This window comes from Cebus imitator, unplaced genomic scaffold (assembly GCF_001604975.1).
Source record: "Cebus imitator isolate Cc_AM_T3 unplaced genomic scaffold, Cebus_imitator-1.0 Scaffold27, whole genome shotgun sequence".
Classification (NCBI taxonomy): Eukaryota; Metazoa; Chordata; class Mammalia; order Primates; family Cebidae; genus Cebus; species Cebus imitator.
Window position 1 is genome coordinate 12,084,682 of NW_016107342.1, and position 23,383 is coordinate 12,108,064.

General features: G+C 35.7%; 1 protein-coding gene and 1 long non-coding RNA gene across 5 annotated transcripts in view; one reads left to right on the forward strand and one right to left on the reverse strand.

Annotated features, from left to right (window-relative positions):
• The window catches only part of ARHGAP15 (Rho GTPase activating protein 15), a 640,576-nt gene extending 630,037 nt beyond the window's left edge, over window positions 1-10,539 (reverse strand). For all 4 annotated transcript variants that reach the window (XM_017523184.2, XM_037736629.1, XM_037736627.1 and 1 more), the window contains exon 1: window positions 10,404-10,539. The gene's annotated coding sequence lies outside the window, so the exon portion shown is untranslated. The remainder of the gene's footprint in view (window positions 1-10,403) is intronic.
• A 299-nt stretch (window positions 10,540-10,838) lies between these two features.
• The window catches only part of LOC119470296, a 21,711-nt gene continuing 9,166 nt past the window's right edge, over window positions 10,839-23,383 (forward strand). The window contains exons 1-2 of the long non-coding RNA XR_005199177.1: window positions 10,839-10,998; window positions 12,719-12,769. This is a non-coding gene — a long non-coding RNA (uncharacterized LOC119470296). The remainder of the gene's footprint in view (window positions 10,999-12,718; window positions 12,770-23,383) is intronic.

Sequence of the window (23,383 nt, forward strand, 5' to 3'; positions counted from 1 at the left end):
TATAGTATCTAGCAAGTGGGAAGGCCCAGAATTGAACTTCATTTTTTTCTGTCTTCATCCAGCCTGTGCTTTTAATACCTCTACTATCTCCACAAGAAAGAAAAAAGTTTCAGACTAGAATTTGAGAAAAAGTACGTTTTAATGCTTATACTTGAAATGTATTCTAATTCTTCTGTGTCCTCCCAAAATGCAATTTCTCCATGCTTCATTGCCTTTTTCTATGAAGTCTACTAAAAGCTACCACTTTCTCCCTGGCTTTCTAGAATAATCAAGTAAAATAATGTATGCAAATGACTTTTAAAACTCTAAATAGAATACAAATAGATTATAGACATTCTTACTTGTATTAGTTAACTCGAATCCAACTATCACCCTAAAGCTTTAAAATACATTTATAAAAGGCAAAATAAAGAGGCAAGAGAAATAGCAATATAAAAGCGTAAGACTCTTGCTATACTCTAAGTGAGACTCAATAGATGACCAATTAGTGACCATGATGATATGTACAAATAAAAAGAAAGAAAGAAATGCTGCTTAAGTATGGAAATTGATTGAACGTATGGAATAAGTGGTATGGAATGCATGATATGGATTATATCATGTCACTTAATAACAAGATTACTTTGGGTGACTTCAGGAGTAGAGATGAAATTGGAATTGAAAGGAAGACAAGAAGAAGCCTTGGGAGAGGTCATGGATTTAATGTGGAACACAATCAGTTTAACCTGCTGATGGGACATCATAGAGGAAGTATCAAATGACAATTAGAAATAACGGACAATTTTGACAGAGACACCAAGGCTAAAGATAGAAATTTAAAGACCGTATTTGAGGGATTAAATTGAAATCATAAGAACGTGAAAAGAGAGACCAAAAAGAAGATGGTTTAGAGCCATGACATCCAACAGAAATGTAATGTGAGCCACACATGCAATTAAAAAGTTTCCTGTAGCCACATCGGAAAGGTTAAATGAGACAGGTAAAGTTAATTTTAATAATTTTATTTAACCCAATATTTTAAAATTTAATCATTTGAGCACATAATAAATGCCAAAATAATAATTAGATATTTTATATTTTATTTGTATTAAGTCTTCAAAATTTGGTGTTTTTTAGACTTAATTCATACTAGCCCTTCTTCAAGTGCTCAGTAGTCACTTGTGGCTAGTTGCCACCATATTGGACAGGTGGATCTAAGAAGGAATTTTTGAGAATTAAGGGCCAAGAGGAGACATAGAATCAAGAGGATACAGAAAAAGAGAAATAGAAAAAACACAAGAAATGTGGCAAAAACTAAGGCAAAAGAATGTTTTCTTCCTCACATGTTTTACAGCACCTCTGCATAGGAAATATATGCAGAGAAGAAACAACAGGTTTCCTACAGATGGCATTGTTTTAGACATCAAACAAAATAGGATTCTTATAGAGCCTTTTAGACTCTAGGGCTTCATGAATAAAGCTCAGCATTGCTTAACTGCTAACACTTAACAGGCTTCAAAATTATAGCACAGCATACTGAAAATAATATGGTCTTTGCATTACCCAGATCTATCTACAAATCATGACCCAGCCTACCAAATAGCTCTGTAAATTTGGGTACTTGACCTCTTAACCCTAGCTTCCTTATCTTTAAAATGGGCATATAAACTGCTTTACATGATTTTTGTGGATACCAAATGCAATTAGGCATGCAAAATGCTTGTCCCATAATCTAGACAGAATAAGTCATAGCTATGATAATAATTATTAAGAATCTTACTCTAATAATTTATATTGATGAATTTCTCAAGTAGCCATGAACATCTTGAGATAAGGGAATATTGTCTAGCTTTGGTAACACTATAGTACTTGCCACAGTGCTTGAGACACCACTGAGGTAATCACCATACATTTTTTCCTTTAATGTTCTACTTTAGGAGAACCATCAAAGTATGAATAGGTGGTATTATACAGAAGCTCAGATTACTTGATTTCCCCAGTGCATTTAGCAGAGAGATGAATTTGTGTTCCATTGCTCAGTTTCTAGTCTTTAAAATTCTAACATGAAATTAACTAAAGCAGAAAGATAAATGAACAGAAACAGAAGTTTCCCTTGACTCAGCACCCAATTTCCTGAGTATTCTACCTTCCATAGCTCTTTTAAAAAGATGTCCTGTTTTGACTCTTTTAGGAAATGGATCTAAAGTGAACATAAAATTAGCCAATTTTAATACCACAGTTTTAGTAAAATTGCTTAAAATTTAAATACTTAGAGGTAGTTGCTGTTTCTCATCAGTTTATGGCAATATGTTTTCAGCTGGTGGGTTGTTTCATTTTTCAGAAGCACATAATGGATACAGAATTCTAACCCAACCTTTCATCACTGCCAACTTACTAAAATTGTACCGTATATATAGTATATATAGTATCATTTATTTGAAATAATTCCTGGCTTCTCTTCTAAATTACCCTGTTTTATCGACCAGGAAAAGTCACAAATCTCCAGACAGTCTTCCTTGATTCTGTAGCCCAAAGTCAACCTTTATGGCACTTATCTTTTCATAAACAAATATTTATTGACATTATCATATACCTACACTTTGTTCTAGGCTCTAGGTATTCAGTAGTAAAAAGACAGGCAAGGTCAATACTCTCACGGACCATATATTCTAAGGTGAAAATAGCCACTAAACACTGAAAAATAAATAACAAATTTCCATGTCCAAACTAACGTGAAGTAAAACAAAAGCAGAGTAATGAGATAAAGAGGGCCTTATAAATCATGAAAGGAGATTGAATTTAACTTGAAGAATAATAGACAGTCATTTGGAATATGATAGTAGAAGAGTTGCATGCTTGAAATCTTAAAAGGCCACTCTGTCTACTTCGTGGACAATGACTTGTGGGGAAGATAGAAGCAGGAAGGACAGTCAAGAGAATTCTGCAGTAACAGAAATGGAAGTGGAAAGGAGTGATTGAATTTAGGATATTCTCATGTACCTACACCTCTTGCTTAATGTCTAATCCATTCCTGTTGAACACAAAGCTATTCAATAAGAGCCCAAGATTTCCAATCATCATTTATAAGTATAAAAATATGTCAATAGCACCAAAAATGGGCTCAAGTACATAAAGGCAACAATTTGAAAGAAAACAATTTGTACATAAAATGTAATATAAAAGGAGTTTTTATTTATTATATTTTCTTTTTTCTGCGTCGTTTTCTTCACCAATATTTTTAAGGATTGTGAGACTTACGGGCTTTGTGCTCTCAAAGTGTACTTAATAATAAATTACAGCACAGGAGTCACCTGCAGTGCAACAAAACAAAACAAAAACAGCCTGACTAGAAGGTCGTAAACATTCACACCTCTTCAACCTTCTTCAATTAATTCAAACATGTACAAATCGACATTGTTTTATACGCTTACTATTCTCTCTAACTTGAAACTAGAGAGTAAATTGGTGTGTGTGGTTTTGTCTAAAGTTTGATGTTCATCCAAGTGTGGTGTTGTACTGTATTCACTTAGCAATATTTTTTGAGAGAAGTCATTCTATTAACAACCAAAAAAATCAATAGCCTGTAAAAGAAAAGATATAACACTTTAAGGGCCATTATTGAGAAAAGTCATGTGAAAACTATAATGAAAGCTAAGTTTATATTTGACATGCTCCACTTATCGGTGATAACTTAGATGAAACGTCAGGTAGGAAGTGATAGGGAAAGAGTAGAATCAAGGATAACTCTTAGACTATTGTCCTGAAAAGAGAGATGAGTATGGTGTCATTAACTATGACGGAGGAAAAAGAGGAAAGAAGCAGATTAGTTTGGGGACAGGTGGGCAGTAATTAGGAGATTTGCTTTGAGTACTGTATGCTTATTTTGATGTCTCTATGAGACATTCAAGTGGAGAAGATGAATCAGGAATCGTATTTGTAGTTTTACTGCTAAGAGAAAAGATTTGGTCTTGAAATCTAATTAGTATATAGATAACATTTAAGGTCATAAAACTCAATAAAATCACAAAGGAATAAACCTAGAAGACAAGTAGGAAACCAAAGACTGTTCTCAGGGCATTCCAACATTTAGAGAGCTGCATGATGAGGAAGTGTTAGCAAAGGTCACAGAAAGAGCATTTAGGTGGTTTGGAGGAAAACTGGAAGAATAAAATATCCCAGAAGTCAAATGAAGAGAGAGTTTCAAGAGCGAAGGAGTGTTGGATAGCATCAAATGCAGCTCAGACAGTGAATAATATAAAGACACATAAATGGCTATTATATTTGGCAAAATGAAGACCTTTGAGATTCTGTCAATGGCATAGTCTATAGTATTTCTTTGGAACTGGACTTACATGCATAGATAGATATTTAGATCCTTATCTTTGCGTACCTCTTACCTACTACACAATTTTCATTGGCTAAGTAGCATATCTAATTTTTATGTCCCAGTAATTCTTAGGACAACATAGTATACTTAGTTGACTTCAAAATTATTTGTGGAGTTGAATTGAATTGGGCTAATAGCCACCAAAAGAGAAAAAATAAGCTGCAAATCCACAATTGTATTGTGTGTTACTGACAGGGACAAGTTTTAAAATAAGATATTCTGTCTGGTTTTTGACATGTATAAAATACTTTCATCAGATGAGCTTTCCTACCATTTAAGGAAAGAGAAATTATGAAGCATGTATTCCCTCAACTTCCTCTCCTCACTTAATCTTATTTATATCCAGTTCATCTGCATTCACACTCATTAAAGTGCTCTCTCTTCTGTTTAAGGTTAATTCATCTACTTGAGCCAGTGATTATACCCATCTGTCTTAGTCTACTCTGAAACCTTGTTGGGTTTCTTTTTTTTCTTCATTTCTTTTCCTTCACTTGAATATTCATATATTATCCCCCTTTTAAGCTACTGTCTATTTCAAGCTTTAGAAAAGGAATACAGTATTTTATATATGCTATCCCTAGTTCTTTGCTTCCTTTGACATCTCACTCAAGGCTTGAGTGTCACTAAAGTCACTAATGTTATTGTTTTTAGTTATACAGCTGAGACAGAATACATTTTCTTATAAGGAAAGCAAATCGACCTTTAATCTTTTAAAAACAAGATCAATTTTAACCATAAGAGCAGAAATACCAATAAAACTGTATTGAGATACAGTTGTTACAGACTAGCAAAACCTGGAAAGCTTGGCAACACAATCTGTTGAAAAAGCAATGGAGCTTCTGCAAGCATTCTCATTGAGTGCTGGTGGAAGTTCAAAAAGTTTCAAATAATATGAAGGACAGTTTGGCAACAGCTATCAAAATTATTTTATACTTTGCCTCATAAATGTTATTTCTGGAAATTTGTTATAGATAGATTAGAGCAGGGGGGAGAAAGAGAGATAGACAGAGACACACACACACACACACACACACACACACACAGAGAGAGAGATTTTCAAATCGAAACAATTACATAGACATTCATTGAATTAGAAAAAATTGAAAATGTCTGTCACTCTTTTTACAGGAGGCTGGTTAAATTAAGTATGACATTTCCATATGGTGGAATATTATACAGCTATAAAAAAGAGAATTAGGTCATTTCTCATTTTTGTTATAAAATATCTCTAATCTAGATTTCTAAAAAAAAAAAAAAAACAAAGTGGTGAGGTGCATGCAGTTATGCTAGATACATACACATATAGATGTGCGTATGTTTTTTGCAGAAATTGTGAAATATAAATACATATTAAACATATGTAAAGTGGTTATGTTGGATTGAGATGGGAATAAATGGAATAGATAGAAATAAAAATACGGTATAAGAAATAATTTCTCTAAAAACTTTGTGTTTGGGCTTTATGTTGATTTCCAACCAACTTCGCTATATCATCTATTCTCAAATTAAAAACAAACAAAACAAAAAGCCTTCACCAAATGAAAAAAAAAAAAAAAAAGAGAGAGATTGTTATAACCATAGCCTGAATAAGAACCTCAGGAACCTGAACATTGTAATTCAGTGCCTGTCCTTACAGGAATATCTTCATTGACTGCAAACTCTTCTGCAAAGAGAATGTCACTTCACAGTAAGATAAACAGAAGAAACAAATAAATCCTGACCCTAGATAGACAACCCATCAAGATGTAAAAGTGTGGACATCCAAATATGTATTTCTCCTGCTCAAAAGCCCTGTTGTTACTTATATCCAGGTCTGCTCTGTTTATGATCTCACACCATCTTTCGGTACTTCTGTCTAACAAAGCTGGAGAATTCAGACTGCCTTGGAATTCTCTGACACTCCATGTTTTTATGCTTTGACACATTTCCTTCCTGTCCCTTGGAATGTTTCTCATCTTCCTAATGCCAGATTTCCCTGAAAACTACCACAAAGATTTCCTCCAAAACTGTCCAAATTCCCAGAAAGGATGAGATCAGATGATACAACACCTACAAAATTCTCTAGTTTATGGCCTGGCAAATAACAGGAATGCAAATGTGCTGGTTGAATTTCTGAACCTTAACAGAGCATTCTTTGAATTTTCTTGTGGTACTTGACAAATTTTATTTGCATCATAATTATTAAAATAATAGTCACTCTAGATTATAAGCTTTTAGAAGTCAAATGTTGTGAGGAGTTGTCACACATACAGTAGCTGTTGAAAAATAATTTTATATTTAGTTTAATTGAAACTCATGTTTCAATCAGATCCACCTTTAAATTTAAACTGTATTTTTGTATGAGTGTGGAATTTGAAGAAGTTGGGAAATAATGATTATTTAAAATGTGACCATATGTGACTCTGTAGTAGAATTCTGAGGCTTTTGTCCTTTCTTTTGGGGAAAGCATTTTAATTTCTACATCAGGAGATCCCTCTTTTCAGCAGAGAGCCCAGGTGCTGCATCTGTAGTGCCCGTCAATGCACCAGTGGGCCTGTGAGCTAGGCATGATCACACAGAGTGTGCACTCAAGTTCAGTAATCATTCAGCTATGGTCATGTGATCCAATTCAGTCCCATCAGCTCTAAATCTGACACTTTGTTGTGGTGATTGGGTAAAGGCATTCTTTCCCCACAGTTTGCTGAAAGGATCAACTCAGTAGGAACTTGACAATTTGGTGACAGCTTCCACCAGAGACTGCTTAAGTACAGTGAAAAGAGGTGCTGAGGAATGAAAAAAATGAGACCTAATCCTGATAATCTTGTGTGAGCTCCTGGATCCAGCCATTCCTGACTTTGTTGTCCTTGGACTTTTCACACATAAAATACTATCTCTTTTGCCTAGGCAAGTTTGAACTCATTTTCTATCATTTGCAAACAAATAAGTTTTTCCCATTCTAAGCTGAAATTTGGAATACTTACAAGAACATTTTAAAGTCTAATTATGTAGTATTTATTGTACAGTTTAAAAAAAATTCTTCTGGTACCCAAAGAGTATCCAATGACTTTTAAAATACATTTATTAAAATTAATTATGATAAATACCTTTTTAAAATTATACTATAAGTTCTGGGGAACATGTGCAGATTGTACAGAATTGTTACATAGGTATACACATTTTCTAAGTGTATGGGAATATCAAAATTATCTGAAAATGTAGTGCAATAATTTTTTACCTGCTGTAAGAAAGGTGTTTATTTCTTCAGGAATATCTTAAAGAGATGAATACATCTCTGGGATGGATCCTTCATATGAGACACTTTCAGAAATTCTGTGTTTAAATACCACAGGCAGGACCAATGGCTAACAAAACACTCTCTCTCTAAAGTCTTTCCCTAACCATTTACCATGGCATCAGTCTCCTCACTTGAGATCCAACATTTAGCTGATCTTTTTGGCCCTGTCTGCTGAGAGAACATATTAAAATTCCACTGGGAGGAGAAAGAGAGGCCTGGCTAGAAAGTCAAAGCTCTGTAGACTTTTCCTGTAAGTGTAAATTATTATTATTATTATATATATATATATATATACTTTATTGCATTGTAGGTTTTGGGGTACATGTGAAATACATGCAAGATTGTTGTATAGGTACATACATGGCCATGTGGTTTGCTGCCTTCCTCCCCATCACCTATATCTGGCATTTCTCCCCATGTTATCCCTCCCCAACTCCCCACCCCCCACTGTCCCTCCCCTAGTTCCCCTCCACAGACCCCAGTGTGTGATGCTCCCCTCCCTGTGTCCATGTGTTCTCATTGTTCAACACCCGCCTATGAGTGAGAATTATTTTTATTAGATTCCCTAAGTGCTGGAAAATGGGCTGAGTACATTTTAAAAATTCAGTTGAATGGAAGAAGCCATTGAATGGAAGGATATGTCACTCTAGGTACCAAGGCTATGAGACCCTAAATTAGGAGCAGAACAGTCTGCTCCAGAAGAGAGTATTAAAAAGGAGCAACAGGAGGAATATCAAGGAAAGATTTTCTCCTTCTTGGATTTTGCTGAATGCTGGCCCCAAGTGAAAAATAATGACATTCTCTGAGCAAATCAGCTTTAATATGACTTTCAAAATGAAATCTTCTATATTATTTTCATTTCATCAAAACTTGTTTCTGACTCAGCCACTTAAAACATATAAAATAATAGAAAACTATATAACTTACTTGCAATTAACTATCTTAAAATTTTCTCTGTACATTACCTGTATTTACAAACAATTCTCAAGGTATTTTAATTTACCTATCATCTTTACTCATTGATCTTTCTAAATTCATGTCAAGCTCTTTTCAATTAATTTTTAATTTTAAACGTATTCTGTAAAATACGTATATATTAATTTAACAGTTTTTGCAGGAAACACTCATTTTTACAGGGAATTTTTTTTAAAAAACATTAAACAGTTAAAAAAAATTTTGTGGACTTTTCTTCAATACCACATGTTTATCTGCATATTCATTCTTGCTAAGGTGTAAGTATTGCATGTGTTTATTCACGTGATCTTCTTTTATAATAAAATGAAATAAAGTAATAACATATGAACCAAAATTATCTGAATTATACAGCTTCTATAGATGCAGAGGTTCAGAACCACAATATTGAAGACAGATTTAAATAATGCTTTCCATTGTGAGGAAATGCAACCAATTGAAAATCTAATCAGAATATCAAAGCAAATACATATTACCAGGGTCTTTGTACACTCTAGCAATAAAAACATGTATTGAACACCAAGTCCTAATCTCTATTTTTCTGTGATCATTTTAATAGTCAACAAGTAGCTAGCTTCAGTATTGACAATTGAAGAGGTCTTAAAATGGAGTGTGCTAGTATGCCTAATAATTTCCTACTCAATTGACCATGTCAAAATACATTTATGTGTGTCTTTCAATAGAAGACAATAAAAGAAAAGAAAATTGTTGTCACTTATCAACCCTGTAACCATTTTTTAATAACACAAAAAAATAGGTGTTGTGGGGGCCATCACGTCTCCCATCCAACAACACAATAAAAATAATATTAGGGAAGAATGGATCATATCTTGGGCTGTTATTAAAATTCTTTCAAAAATCTACAGTCAGATTTATTTTAGGTATTTGTCTCTGAGATTAGCAATATTTTGATGTTTTCTGCACATATGTTACAGTATACAAAGACATTCTGTAAAAGCAAGAAGTCAATATAAAAGAAAATTACTTGTCAGCTTATAACTAACAAATTCTTTTCATTTCTAAGGTTTATTATTTTGGAATATTTCAAATAAGGAAAATTATATAATTACATAAATAACAAAAGTATACCTCTAATTTGCCTCTCTTCTCAGAGTAACCTTCAATGAAATCAGCTGTGACTTATTTTTTAAATATAAAATTTTATTTATGAATTAGAAACTTGGCCTCATTTCACTCTATATCTTAAATGAAATTTAGACAAAAATTTTAAGTATCACGATAGAGGGTACTCCTTTACATTTTAAAACCTCCTTGCTTTTTACTAGCTATTTAATTAGCTACATATTTGCTAATCTTTTTAAGGGGTTTTAATGCTAACATTAATACAATGCTTTAAAGTGAGTATCTTTCACACTGAAATTCAAGATATTTCTCATTGTTATGAAGTGACTTTCCATATTTGGATGTTGAACAATACATATTTTTATAAAATAGTTGGCTAAAGGTGCAAAGTCTTACATTATTTCTAGTAGTTATTTTTAAATGCACTTCAAACTAAAACTTTATACCTTATTCTGTCTTTAACATTTTATCACAAAATCTTAGCAAATCATCCTACTATAATATTTTAGTAAAAGACAGTGAAATTTGACAGCTGCAAATATGAATAGAACCTTCTTTTCTACACCAAAGGAAACCAGCCGATGTTTTAATCATAGGTAAAAGCGTCATGTTTTGTAGAAATGTTTATACCTTCACACCAAAATGTAGGAAACTCTGCCAAACATGTTCAAGTTTAAATTTCATGTACAATATAAAGTTAAAACTTACCTTTTCTCAGCAATGACCTGTAATTGAAACTGCCATCAACTCCGGTTAATGACTCTTTCAACAAAAACGGAAAACAGTAAAGTCACATGTCGTAAGAGTAGGCCTGTGTTGGATGCTGCTTAATTTCACTACTGGGGGAAGAAAAAGGTGGGGGGTGGGGTGAGCACAAAACTTTTAAATAAAACCACTTCCTGGGTAGAGACTGTTAACCACACACATCACATCTTTACTCAGTTTGAAGAAATTGCCTAGTATAGTCAACAATATTGTTATTTTTCAATGTGATTATCAATTTTCAAACATGACACGTATAGAGATTTAATCAATTTTGACTTAAAGAAGGAAAATGTTGATTAAAAATTCATCAGTGGGAGGAGCAGACTGCTAAGCACTGAAGAAACTTCCCCTTTTTCTGCCTTCTAGCAAGGGCTTGAAAACAAAGCATCTGCTCTGCTGGCTAAGCTTGAGATGTTCCCCTGTCCTCAGGACACTCTGCATATTGACTTTGGGAGCCAGGAAGCCACCTCCAATTCACAGAGCTGGTGCTTCTGCCTCATTCATGAAAGGATCCGCCAAAACCTGATCCAGTTAACAGGTTCATGGGGCCTTGGGTGGGTTGCATTAGAACTTCAGAAAACACAGCCCAGAGCCACACTGCCATCTGAGCATCTGGGAAAAAGGAAGATGTTCATCACGTTGGTTGAACACATGTTGTGGCATTTGCTCTGACTGTGGCTCTTATACAGATGTGTCCACTCTGGCAGTTTCCTGAGCAGTTCTGAAATCTGCTGAGGGGCTTTTGCTTTAGCTGAATGATTCTTTGTGTGGTCTGTCTTAAAAATAAATATATATATATAATAAATCCAAATGGTATTATTTTGGCATGCTGCTCTGTGCCCTCCTATGTCAAACTTCAACCAACCCAAGACATATTTTTAAGGGATCTCAGAAATAACTCTAGGATGTGCATCTTTATTAAGCCATGGAGTTCAAGAATAAGCTCCTGGATTTTCAGGCTTGGATGGTTTTGTGATTTTTGCAGCATAATCACAAAAGGAAAAGAGAAAATGCTTTCCTTCCAAATATATGAGATAGTTAAATTGCAATCTCTTGTCATACAAACCAATTAGACTAGAAATCTGTGTAATAGAGCTCAGTGGTATAGAATGTTTGCCATACAAAAAGTCAATCTTTAAACATAGATTTGGTGGATATGGTCCAAGTTAGGGGCAGTCTGTTCCTACCAGTTAATTTAATTTCTCTGGGTTTTTTTCAAAAAATCACATTTCTGATTGACCCTAGAATTCACTGTCAGTTGTCATTCCAGGAAGGGCCTTTTTAAGTATTTAGAGTCCTGAAGATTTTTACTGAATGCTTCTCCTTCACACCAAAGAGAAAATGGAAAGTGCATAATATTAAAAGTGTTGATACTGCCTAAGAAGCATCAGAAAACTTCAGCGCGTTCTGCTTGATTTAAGCCTTTGTACATCTGAGTCAGGCTCAGAAGTCTAGGACAAGGAAAATAAATTAGTTCTTTTTTTTTTTTTTTTTTGAGTCAGAGTCTCACTCTGTCACCCAGGCTGGAGAGCAGTGGCGTGATCTCGGCTTACTGCAACCTCTGCCTCCCAGGTTCAGGTGATTCTTCTGCCTCAGCCTTCTGAGTAGCTGGAATTACAGGTGTGAGCCACCGCACCCGACCAGGCCTTTCCTTTTAAACAGATACTAATATTAGCCATCTGACTGGGAAAAATATATAATACCAATATACCTTTATGGTGATAAATTTAAATTCCTACTTAAGGGTGACACAATATTTTTTGTCATCAACAACTAGTCAATTAACAAAGACAAGAGCCCATTTTCTTTATATGAGGTAGAAGGTGAGCCCCTTAGGCAGTGTGATATGCCTTGATTTGATTTATTTCCTTCCTTCCTTCCTCTTTCTTTCCTTTCTTTCTTTTCTCTTTCCTTTCCTTTCCTTTCTTCCTCCCTCCCTCCTTCCTCCTTCCTTCCCTCCTTCCTTTCTTTTCTTTTTTCTTTCTTTCTTTCTTTCTTTCTTTCTTTCTTTCTTTCTTTCTTTCTTTCTTTCTTTCCTCTCTCTCTCTCTCTCTCTCTCTCTCTCTCTTTCTTCTTTCATTTTTTGTCAAAGTCTCATTCTGTCACCCAGGCTGGAGTGCAGTGGCATGATCTTGGCTCAGTGCAAACTGCACCTCCCAGGTTCAAGTGATTCTTGAGTCTCAGCCTCCTGAGTAGCTGGGATTACAGCCATGCACCACCACACCCCACTAATTTTTGTATTTTTTTTTTTTTTGTAGAAACAGGGTTTCACCATGTTGGACAGGCTGGTCATGAACTCCTGACTTCAGGTAATCCACCCACCTCAGCCTCCCAAAGTGCTGGGATTAGAGGCTCAAGCCACTGCACCTGCCCCGGGTTTGATTTCTAAAAAGAGACCTACTCACTATGATTGAAGCTATACATCAGTACCTTGACACTTGTGGCTTGATATGTTCACTGTTTTTAGTAGCTAAGATTTATTGAATGTTTGCCATAAACCAAACATTGTACCAAGCACTTTACATTCATTCTGCCTTTCAATCCTCACAATAAATTTGTGAGCTAGCCAATATTACTGTATTCTTTTTACATATGAGGAAACTGAGATTACTTTGTTGCCGAAAACAGTAAGGAGTACAGCCAGGAGTCAAACCCAGAAGCTCTGACCTCAGAGCCCTTTTTCTAAATTACTGTGCTAGCTCCTAACCACTTGCTATGCAGCACAACTCTAAGTCAATAGTCCTCAGGAAATATTTTACTTCTGGTATTCCTTTTGCCTCTTCACTGACTAGAATGATAAACTTAGCAGGAATCATTTCTGGGAATCATGAAATAAAGTCCCTCCAAAATTCTCTAAAATCAAAGAAATTAAAAGAAGATCAGGATAAACAGAAATTTACTATGTTCATAGATTTTAAAAAACAGTGGAAATGCATCAATCTACTCAAGTTATTCTACAAAGAGATTCAATAAAATCATAATTATAATTCCAACTGGACTTTTTGAAGAATGCAAAGAGCTCCTTCCAGAATTTCCTAGAAGAACAAGTGTCCAAGAATACCTAAGCTCATTTTGAAACAAAAAAAGCAAGGACTGTTGACTTGCCCTGTTAGATTGACATGATCCAAAATCACAGTATTAAAAACATTTCAATGCTGGCCCAAGGAACAGCTCAGAAAATGACTGTATTTATTTGGGAACTTGATATATGACAAAGATAGCTCATAGATAAACAAAAAGGAACAGATTTGTTTTAATAGATAGTATTGGTAAGACATATTTACTAAATAGAGGATAATAGATTAAGGCTTCGACATTAGATCACTTGCAAAGATGGACCTCACATGGATAAAAGCACAGTTGAAAGGTCAAAGCATGCTGTTGATAACATGATGGAAAATGTTTTTGCAAAATGGAACTTTCTTAACCAGTATCCATACATTATAAAGAAAAAGAGCAAAAAAATGTTTATTTCACTATACAATAATTATATATTTCTGTTAAAGAAATAAGTAGACAAAGATTATAGAAAAATGAGAGACTAGTAGAAAATACCTATATTTACAAAAGATTTATTACTATAAGAAAATGAGTTGAATAAGTAAGTCAATAAATAATAGGATTGTCCTGATATCCAACAAGTGTGTGAAGAAATGTACAAGCTCTGCAGTGATCACTGTAATACAAGTTAAGTCGGCTCCCATTGAAATGGTAAAAATCTGGCTGAGAATGTATAGAAAAAGGAACTCTCATACATTTGCTGGAGGAACTGTAAACTGAAACCATTCTGATAAGCAATCTGGCAAAAATGAACAGTATTCAATATATGCATGCACTGTGTTCCAGCAACCCAAATCTTGTGTTAATATATGGTCCAGATAAATTTATCACACAGAGTTGTTTTTCCTCCTTTAGCACCAGGAGTTAAATGATTTTGGTGTTGGCTCTTGTGACTCAGGTAATATTTACCTGCATTGTGTCTATGTGATTGCATATGGTTAGGGAGAAAAACAGGAGTTTCTAGTTCCTCTGAATAGATGGTGTGAGTTGGACACTAAAGGAGACTAGAAAAGGGAGGAAAGACTTGACCTAACCTGAGAAAGAGTTAGATTTCCCCTGACAAGGATGAGAGAGAGGGATGGGTTTCTCTCCCTGGAGGAGAGCTATGCTTCACTCTCAAGCAGCTGCCCGGCGCTGGCAAAAGCATTCATCTGGAGGGAGCAATCTACTAACTTATTGAGCACTTACTCTATGCCAGGCAATATAGTAGAATTTACATGTATTGTTGTTATAGATTTGCCCCCCACCCAAAATTTATACGCTGAAATCCTAAGTCCCAAGGTAATGGTACTAGGAGGTGGGACCTTCTGTGGGGTCAGTAGAACATGATGGTGGACCTCTCATAATTGGAATTAATGCTCTTCTAAAAAAGAGCCCAGGGAGCTAGCTCACCCCTTCCCTTGGAGGAGACAGTGAGTAAGTGCCATCTACAAGGAAGGGGAACCTCACCAGGCAGAGTCTGCAAGCATCGTGATCTTTTACTTCCCAGTCTCCAGAACTGTGAGAAGTAATTGTTTATCATTTTTAAGTGACCCAGTTTGTGGCATTTTTGATATAGCAGCCTGAACAAACTAAAACAACTATATCTTACATACTAGTTAGGAAAATAATATGAATAAACAGAATACACAATAGATTAGGTAGTAATGCTGCAAAGAGAAAAAAAGAAAAGCAGTAAAATGGGTCATGAAAGGATGAAGTATAAAACTTTAAGCTGTGTGAAAGAGGTCTCACTAAGGAAAATAAAGGCCTAAGAAAAGTGAGGGAACAGGCCCTGCAAAATTATGGATGGGGTGGGCTGCGTTCCAGGCAGAAGGAATAGTAGGTGCAAAAGCCCTGAATGAAGATTGTGTCTGGCATGATTGAAAAGCTGCATGGGGGTGAGAGTGACTCAAGTGGAATGAGAAGCAAGGAGCACAGGGACTCATGTCAGAGGAGTAATAGATGGCAGAACCATGTGGATCCCCTTAATATTTTTTAAAATACCTGGATGAAGAGGAAAAATGTTAAGATGATCTGACTCACAGTTTTATCAGGTAATGCCGTCTGTTGTAGGAAGAATTGGCTGAAGGGCGGGAGTCGAACCAGGGAGACCTGTCAGCTAGCTATTGCTATTCATGGCAGACATGATTGGGACTTCGACCAAGGTGGGGGCAGCAGGTATAACAGAGAAATGGTCAAATTCTGGGTGTGTTTTGAATATGGACTCAATAGGATTTTCTCTTGAGCAGCAGCCAAGGAGAAATCAAGTGTTACTGAGACAGAAATGCTCTTAGAGGAGCTGGGTTTGGTGCATTGGGGCACATTAGGTTGCATGAGGTACCTGTTCATTTTGAGATGCTTGTTTGTCATCTCAGTGAAGGTGACCAAAGTACAGCTGGATATGAAGGTCTCGAGGTCAAGGATGGAGATCAAGTTAAAGATATGATAGCCTATGGAATGTATGTACAGTATCTGGGAAAAAGAAAATGGTCAAGGACTGCATGCCAGAGCTCAGTTTAAAAACTGGGAGATGCTGGGCGGGGTGGCTCACAACTGTAATTCCAGCACTTTGGGAGGCCAAGGCGGGTGGATCACCTGAGGTTGGGAGTTCAAGACCAGCCTGACCAACATGGAGAAACCTTGTCTCTACTAAAGAGACAAAATTAGCCAAGTGGGGTGGTTCATGACTGTAATCCCAGCAACTCAGGAGGCTGAGGCAGGAGAATCGCTTGAACCCGTGAGGCAGAGGTTGCAGTGAGCCGAGATCGCACTATTGCATTCCAGCCTGGGCAACAAGAGCAAAATTTCCATCTCAAAAAAACAAAACAAAAAACAAAAACAAACAAAAAGATTGAGAGAAAAAAATAACAGACAAAAATAAATAAATAAATAAATAAAAATTAAAAAAAAAACAACAGGAGCCAGGAGGGAAGGAGGGGAAAACAAGTTAATGTTGTTTCTTGAAAACCAAGTGAAAATGTTTTTTAAGGAAGAGATGTTGATAAATTTTCAAATGCTGCTGACACCTCAAGTGAGAGTGGCAAAATCACCCTCCGATATAGCAACACGGAAGGCACTGTGACCTTGAAAAAATAAAAGCAATTTGTGTGGGATATAGATGAGGAAATCTTCTTTTAATAGATTGAAGACAGCAGGTGTAGATATCTTTTAAATTATACTCTACAGGAAAAATAGAAGTAATAAAAATAGCATGGCACCTTCAGGAAGAAATAAAGTCAGAGGCCTCTGTTTTTATTTATTTATTTTGTTTGTTTAGTCTTGGATGGTAGAATAGCAACCTGTGTGTGTGCCATTTAGGGATGAGTCTCTAGAGAGAAAAAACTGATGATGCCAGAGAGAAAAGGAAGAACCTAGGGAGCCCTGCCCTCAAGCCGAAGACAAGAAATAGGATTCAGGGCTCAGGGGGCCTTGGTGAGAAACACAGGCAGCTCTCACTCATTGTAATAAGAGCCAAGCTGGAGTACCAGAGCAAGGTGCAGGTAAGCCGGGAGGTGCACTGTTTGGCGTCAGTGGAAGTTCTCTTCTGATTGCAGCAACACTGCCAGTCAAATAGGAAGATGGGAGTAAGAATTAGGATAAGGGAAAAAATGGGGTAAAGTGTTAAAAGTCTTAAGAGGGTGGAGACAATGTGAAACAGTCCAAAACTGTGAGAATTCTTGAGTACCAGGAGCATCAGAGTGACGTGTTACAAATTGGGCCGCTAAACTTAAGGAGCATTTCAGACACATTCATAATGGCCTGAGGAGCTTGTCTGAGGACCACAGAGGCATGTAGGAGTTCTGTGTAGTTTCAAGGGCTGAAGGTTGATGGTGGAGCTGGGGGACAAAATGCAACGGAAATTACATTTCTCACCAAAGACAGTGGTTGAGGACATGGCCAAATTTATATTATTAAAAAAATAATAAATGGGACATTTCTTTCATGCAAGTGTCATACTCTTACAGGGAAAAAAATGTCTGTACTCAGCCACTGATTCACTCAAGAAATATATAAAAGCATTTGCTTTATTTTAGACATAGGCACCAAGCTCCAAGCATATGATTTCTTGGAGATTACTAATGTCATTGAGTGGGGTATGACAGATAATAAACAAATAAGAAAATAAAACATATTTATAAATTATATGCCCAAGTAAGAGCCAAGAAGAAAGGAAGATGAAATCAGCAGATAGCAAGTATACACAACTCTTTCAAGAGATCATGATCTAAAAGGAAGTTAGATATGCATTAGTTCCTTGAGGTGGAAGAAGGGACTGAAGGGGTGTATTTCTGTTTTCTTTTTCCAGATTGGGAAACACTAGCTTGACTGTATGCAAATTGGAATGATGTAGTAGAGAGAGAAATTTTGTTAATTCAGCATAAAAAAATAGTGTCTTACTGGAGTGATGACCCAAGTAGGTTAAAGGAGAGATATGGACCTTGGTGTCAAGAAAGGCAATTCATGAAGCAGAAGAAAAAAGAAAGAATCCAGATGAAGGCAGATGGGTATGAAATTTCTGATAAGATGACATTTGATGCAACAACTCAGAAAACTCAGGGAGGGAGCCTGATGTATACCAAAAGATGACTGGTCCAGGCAGAGGAAAGAGTCAATGCAAAGTTTACTCTTTGCATGCTTGACAATATGATGAACAGCAAGAGATGTAAGCCTGGAAAATAAAGAACGAGGGGAGATTATGTACGGCACTGGATGGCAAGGTAAGAACCATGGTTTATGCATGCTGTGCAATTTATTATGTTAGGTAGTGCGAATTTATAGATAAGTATTCAGCTTCCTTTTGCCATCTTTCCTATCGAAGCACGATAATTGCATCTTGTTTTCTTCTATTCATGTCATTCATTTTAATTTCATAACAGGGACAAGAGCAGCCTTTCTTTTATTAACTTATATACCCACAAAGAGAAGTCTCTAGGATTTGCTCTTGGCTCAGCAATGTACTCTAGAACCACAAGGCTCTGGGCTTCTGTACCTAGCCCAGGTCTCAGGAACACAGGCTTTACCTTCTAGCCTCCATCTCCATTTTAAGAACCCTCAAATATATCAACTTTCTAATGAGAGAAACGGAAAAGGAAGCAAGCTATTTCTGAAATATTGCAGTTTATGCCATAATGTGTATGCAAACTATAATGGAGAGACTTCCTTTTCTAGCAACAACTGCCTACTGAACTGACAAGGATCTGCCTTCCACCGCAAACACATAGAAATGCAAGAAAAAATACAAATTAAGAATATTAACCACATAGCTAGGCCTCCCAGAAAAGAAAGCAAACTTATGGAAAGACAAAATTTAAACGGAAATTTCTAGCTAATGAAGTAAACTTGCAAGCTGCTGCTATAGCAAATTGAGGGGGAGTGCTGTCCTTTAAGCCAGGGATTTTCAAATTCATCGAGGAAAAGAAACCATGGCATTGGGTTTATCCCAAACAAGGAGTTAGTAGTGACTCCTGTTTAAAGGTGAAACCGTAAAGTGTCTATGATCATCACAAAAGAGGAACTAAAATAGATAAAAGCAAGAAAGCTTACCTGTGCCTGGGGTTCTAGGTGGGAAAAATGTCTTTAGTGAGAAATTGAAAACTGATTCATGTCGACTATCTAGAACCATAATCTTTTCTCTTATACTGGAAACCCCAAAACTACAAATTCATATAAACCTTCTTTTAGTAAAGAACCCAGAAATAAACCTAAATACTTAGAGACAACTGATCTTCAACAAAGCAAACTAAAACATAAATTGGGGAAAGCATACCCTATTCAACAAATGGTGCTGGAATAATTGGCAAGCCACATGTAGGAGAGTGAAGCTAGATCCATATCTCTCACTTTATACAAAAATCAACTCAAGATGGATCAAGGGCTTAAATCTAAGACCCGAAACTATAAAAATTCTAGAAGATAACATCAGAAAACCCTTCTAGACATTGGCTTAGGCAAAGATTTCATGACCAAGAAACTAAAAGCAAATGCGACAAAAACAAAGATAAATAGGTGGGACTTAATTAAACTAAGAGCATTTGTACAGCAAAAGGAACAGTCGGCAGAGTAAACAGACTATATATATATAGTCTGACTGTTCCTTTTGTTGTGTGTATATATATATATATATACACACACACACACACACATATATATACACACACATACACACACACACACACACATACACACGCATGATGGAATACTCAGGCATAAAAGGAATGAATCAATGACATTTGCAGCCACCTGGATGGGATTGGAGACTGTTATTCTAAATGATGTAACTCAGGAATGGAACACAAAACATTGTATGTTTTCACTCATAAGTGGGAGCTAAGCTGTGCGGGTGAAAAGGCACAAGAATGACACAAATGGACTTTGGGGACTCAGGGGAAATGATGGGAAGCAGGTGAGGAATAAAAGGCTGCAAATTGGGTTCAGTAGATACTGCTCAGGTGGTGAGTGCACCAAAATCTCACAAAGCACTACTAAAGAACTTACTCGTGTAACCAAATACCACCTTTCCCACAAAAACTTATGTAAATAAAAAATTAACAAACAAACAAACAGTTTTTAGGCCAGTGGAACCCATGTGACCTTTAGAAGAAACAAATGTAAGATGACTATGTAGCAAACGCTTTCTTAACCCAGACTGTATGGCAGTCCAGCCCCTTTCACATACTCACCCTCTCAGCATAAAATGCTTTCACCATGTGAAATGACACTGCATATCAAGAAGTTGTCAAGCACATGCAAAAGTCATCAGGAATAAAAAACAGGACAAATACATTTTTCAAAGTTTGTTTATAGAAAACCAGAAAGAATCTCCAAAATGAATATAGTAACGTTAAATACAAAGATTATAAATAAAATAGATGCCATGAGGAAAACCAGCACTTGATAAAATATGACTGGCATATTTTTATAAGAATCAACTGGAATTAAGTAGTATGATTAAAAATTTAAAAGATACACCAAATAGCAAATCAATGATAAGAGATAATTAGCAAACTTGAAGAAAGACATGAAGAAAAAAAAATAATACGGCAAGAATAGGGTGCCAAATATGAAGGAATGAATAAGACAAGTAAAGAATTCAATACATTTCAAAGGAGTTCCCAAGGAAAGGAATAAATAAAATGGTAGAAAACAAAATATAAAGACGTAAAGGCTTAGAATATTTCCTTCAATTGATTAAAAGACGTGAAGATGTTTCAGGGGAATAGGATATAAAATGGTAGATTGAGATGAGTATGATATCCATGAACTGAGATTTTTCTGAACTGAGTTTTGAGAAAATATTCTGGTGAGTTATCAGGCTGTGTTTGTGTACTCATAAGGAGAGGCACTGATTGATGAGGTTGTGCTCTCCATTCTGGTGAATATGATAATTCATGGGTCCCATAACCACCAGAAGGAGAGAACTGCAATTATTTTCTGTGATTATCTGGCTGCTGTCATACCTGGGTATACACTTTATTTTGCCAATTAAACACCAAATTGTAGCCTTCCAATTTTTCAGTGAGCCCATATTACAGATGGAAAGTATAAGTACCTGATAAGGATATCCAATAATGTCCTGAAGCAGGCTTGAATGAATATTTGCACCACATAAATGGCAACATTTCTATAATATTGGTCCTTAGTTCTCAGAGATTTTATTACTATGTATTTATCACATACTAATGGAGATCTGCTGCTGATGGAACGAGGTAACCCAATAGCTCTAAGCAACAACAGAAAGTTTTCATTGAAAAAGTTATATATTTTTCTCATTTTTAAATTAACAAGTAAAAACTGTATATATTTATGGTGTACAATGTGATGCTTTGATATGTAAATGTCATGGAATGGCTAAATGAAGCTGTTTAACATATTCATTATTTCACATACTTACCCTCCTCTTTTGTGGTAAGAACAGTTAAAACCTACTGAAATTTTTTAGTCCTTTGGCCAACATCTTCCCAATCCCTCCACTCCCCAGTTTTTGGTAACCACCATTCTACTCTCCTCTGTGAGTTCAACTTTTTGCACTCAACTTATATGTGAGATCATGCAGTACTTGCCATTCTATACTGGCTTATTTAACTTAGAATGATGTCTACCAGGTTCATTTATGTTGTTACAGATAGAATTTTTCTTTATATATTAAGGCTGAGTAGTATTCTGTTGTATATATACATCACAGTTTCTTTATCCATTCTTCATTGATTCTTGCCTATTGGGAATAGTGCTACAATGAACATGAAAGTGCAGATATCTTTCACATACTGATTTCATATCCTTTGGAAATATGAAATATGATATAGTTTGGCTTTGTGTCCCCAACCACATCTCTTGTCAAATTGTAATCCCTGCATGTTGGAAGAGTGGGCTGGTGAGAGGTGACTGCATCATGGGAGAGGACTTCTCTCTTGCTGTTCTCATGATAGTGAGTGATTTTTCATGAGACCTGCTTGTTTGAAAGTGTATAGCACCTTCCCCTGCTCTCTTTCTCTTTCCTGCTACCATGTAAAGAAGGTGCTCCCTTCCCACTCTGCCATAATTGTAAGTTTCCAGAGGCCTCCTCAGCCATGCCTCCTGTACAGCCTGTGGAACAATTAAACTTCTTCTCTTTGTTAATCACCCAGTCTCAGATAGTTCTTTATAGCAATCTGAGAACGAACTAATACAACCCAATGGTGGGATTGGTGGATCATATGATAGCTCTAATTTTAATGTTTTGAGGAACGTCAATACTGCTTTCCACATTGGCTGTAATAAATTACATTCCTACCAACAGCATACAAGTATTCCCTGTTTTCCACATCCTCGCCATACTTGTCTTTCATCTTTTTGATAATAGCTATCCTGACATGTGTGGACTGATAACAAGCTTTGGATTTCCATTTTCCTGATGATTAGTGATGTTGAGCACCTTTTCATATAATTGTTAACTATTCGTATGCTTTCTTTTGAAAAAAAAAAAAAAAGTCTATTCAGGTCCCTTGAGTTGTTTGAGTTCCATGTAGAGTCTACACATTAATCCATTATCAGATGTATGGCTTGCAAATATATTCTATTCCATAGATTGTATTTTTATACTGTTGATTGTTTCCTTTGTTGTGCAGAAGCTTTTTACTTTGATGTAATCCCATTTGTTTATTTTTGTTGTTGACCAAAATGTGCTATTGAGAACATATCTAAAAAATCTTTCCCAGACTCCTGTCACAGAGCTTTCCTCCTATGTTTTCTTCTAGTAGTTTTACAGTTTCAGGTCTTAGATGTAACTCTTTATTTTGAGTTGGTTTTTTTAAGTGGTCTGAGATGAGAGTCTAATATCATTCTGCTGCATCTGAATATCCTAGCACCAATTACAGAACAGAGTGTTGTGTCTCCATTATGTGTTCTTGGCATCGTCGTCAAAAATCAATTGACATGAAATGTGTGGATTGTGGACTCACTATTTTGTTCCATTGGTTTATGTATCTGTTTTAATGCTAGTATCATGCTCTTTTGATTATTAGAGCTTGTAGTTGATTTTGAAATCAGGTAAGACAATGTCTTCACCTTTGTTATTTTTGCTCAGACTACGTTGGTTGTTTGAAATCTTTTGTGATTCTATACAAATTTTAGGATTTTTTTTTCTATTTCTGAAAAACAAAATGACATTGGAGTTTTGATAGGCATTGCATTAACTCTGTAAATCACTTTGAGTAGCATGGACATTTTAACAATACAAATTCTTCCAATCCATAAACGTGGAGTATGTTACCATGTATTTCTATCTTCTTCAATTTATTTCATCAATGTTTTATAGTTTTTAGTGTAAAGCTCTTCTCCTTGGTTAAATTTATTCCTAAGTATTTAATTAGTATATCTCTTGCAATTGTTTTTTTTTTTTTTTT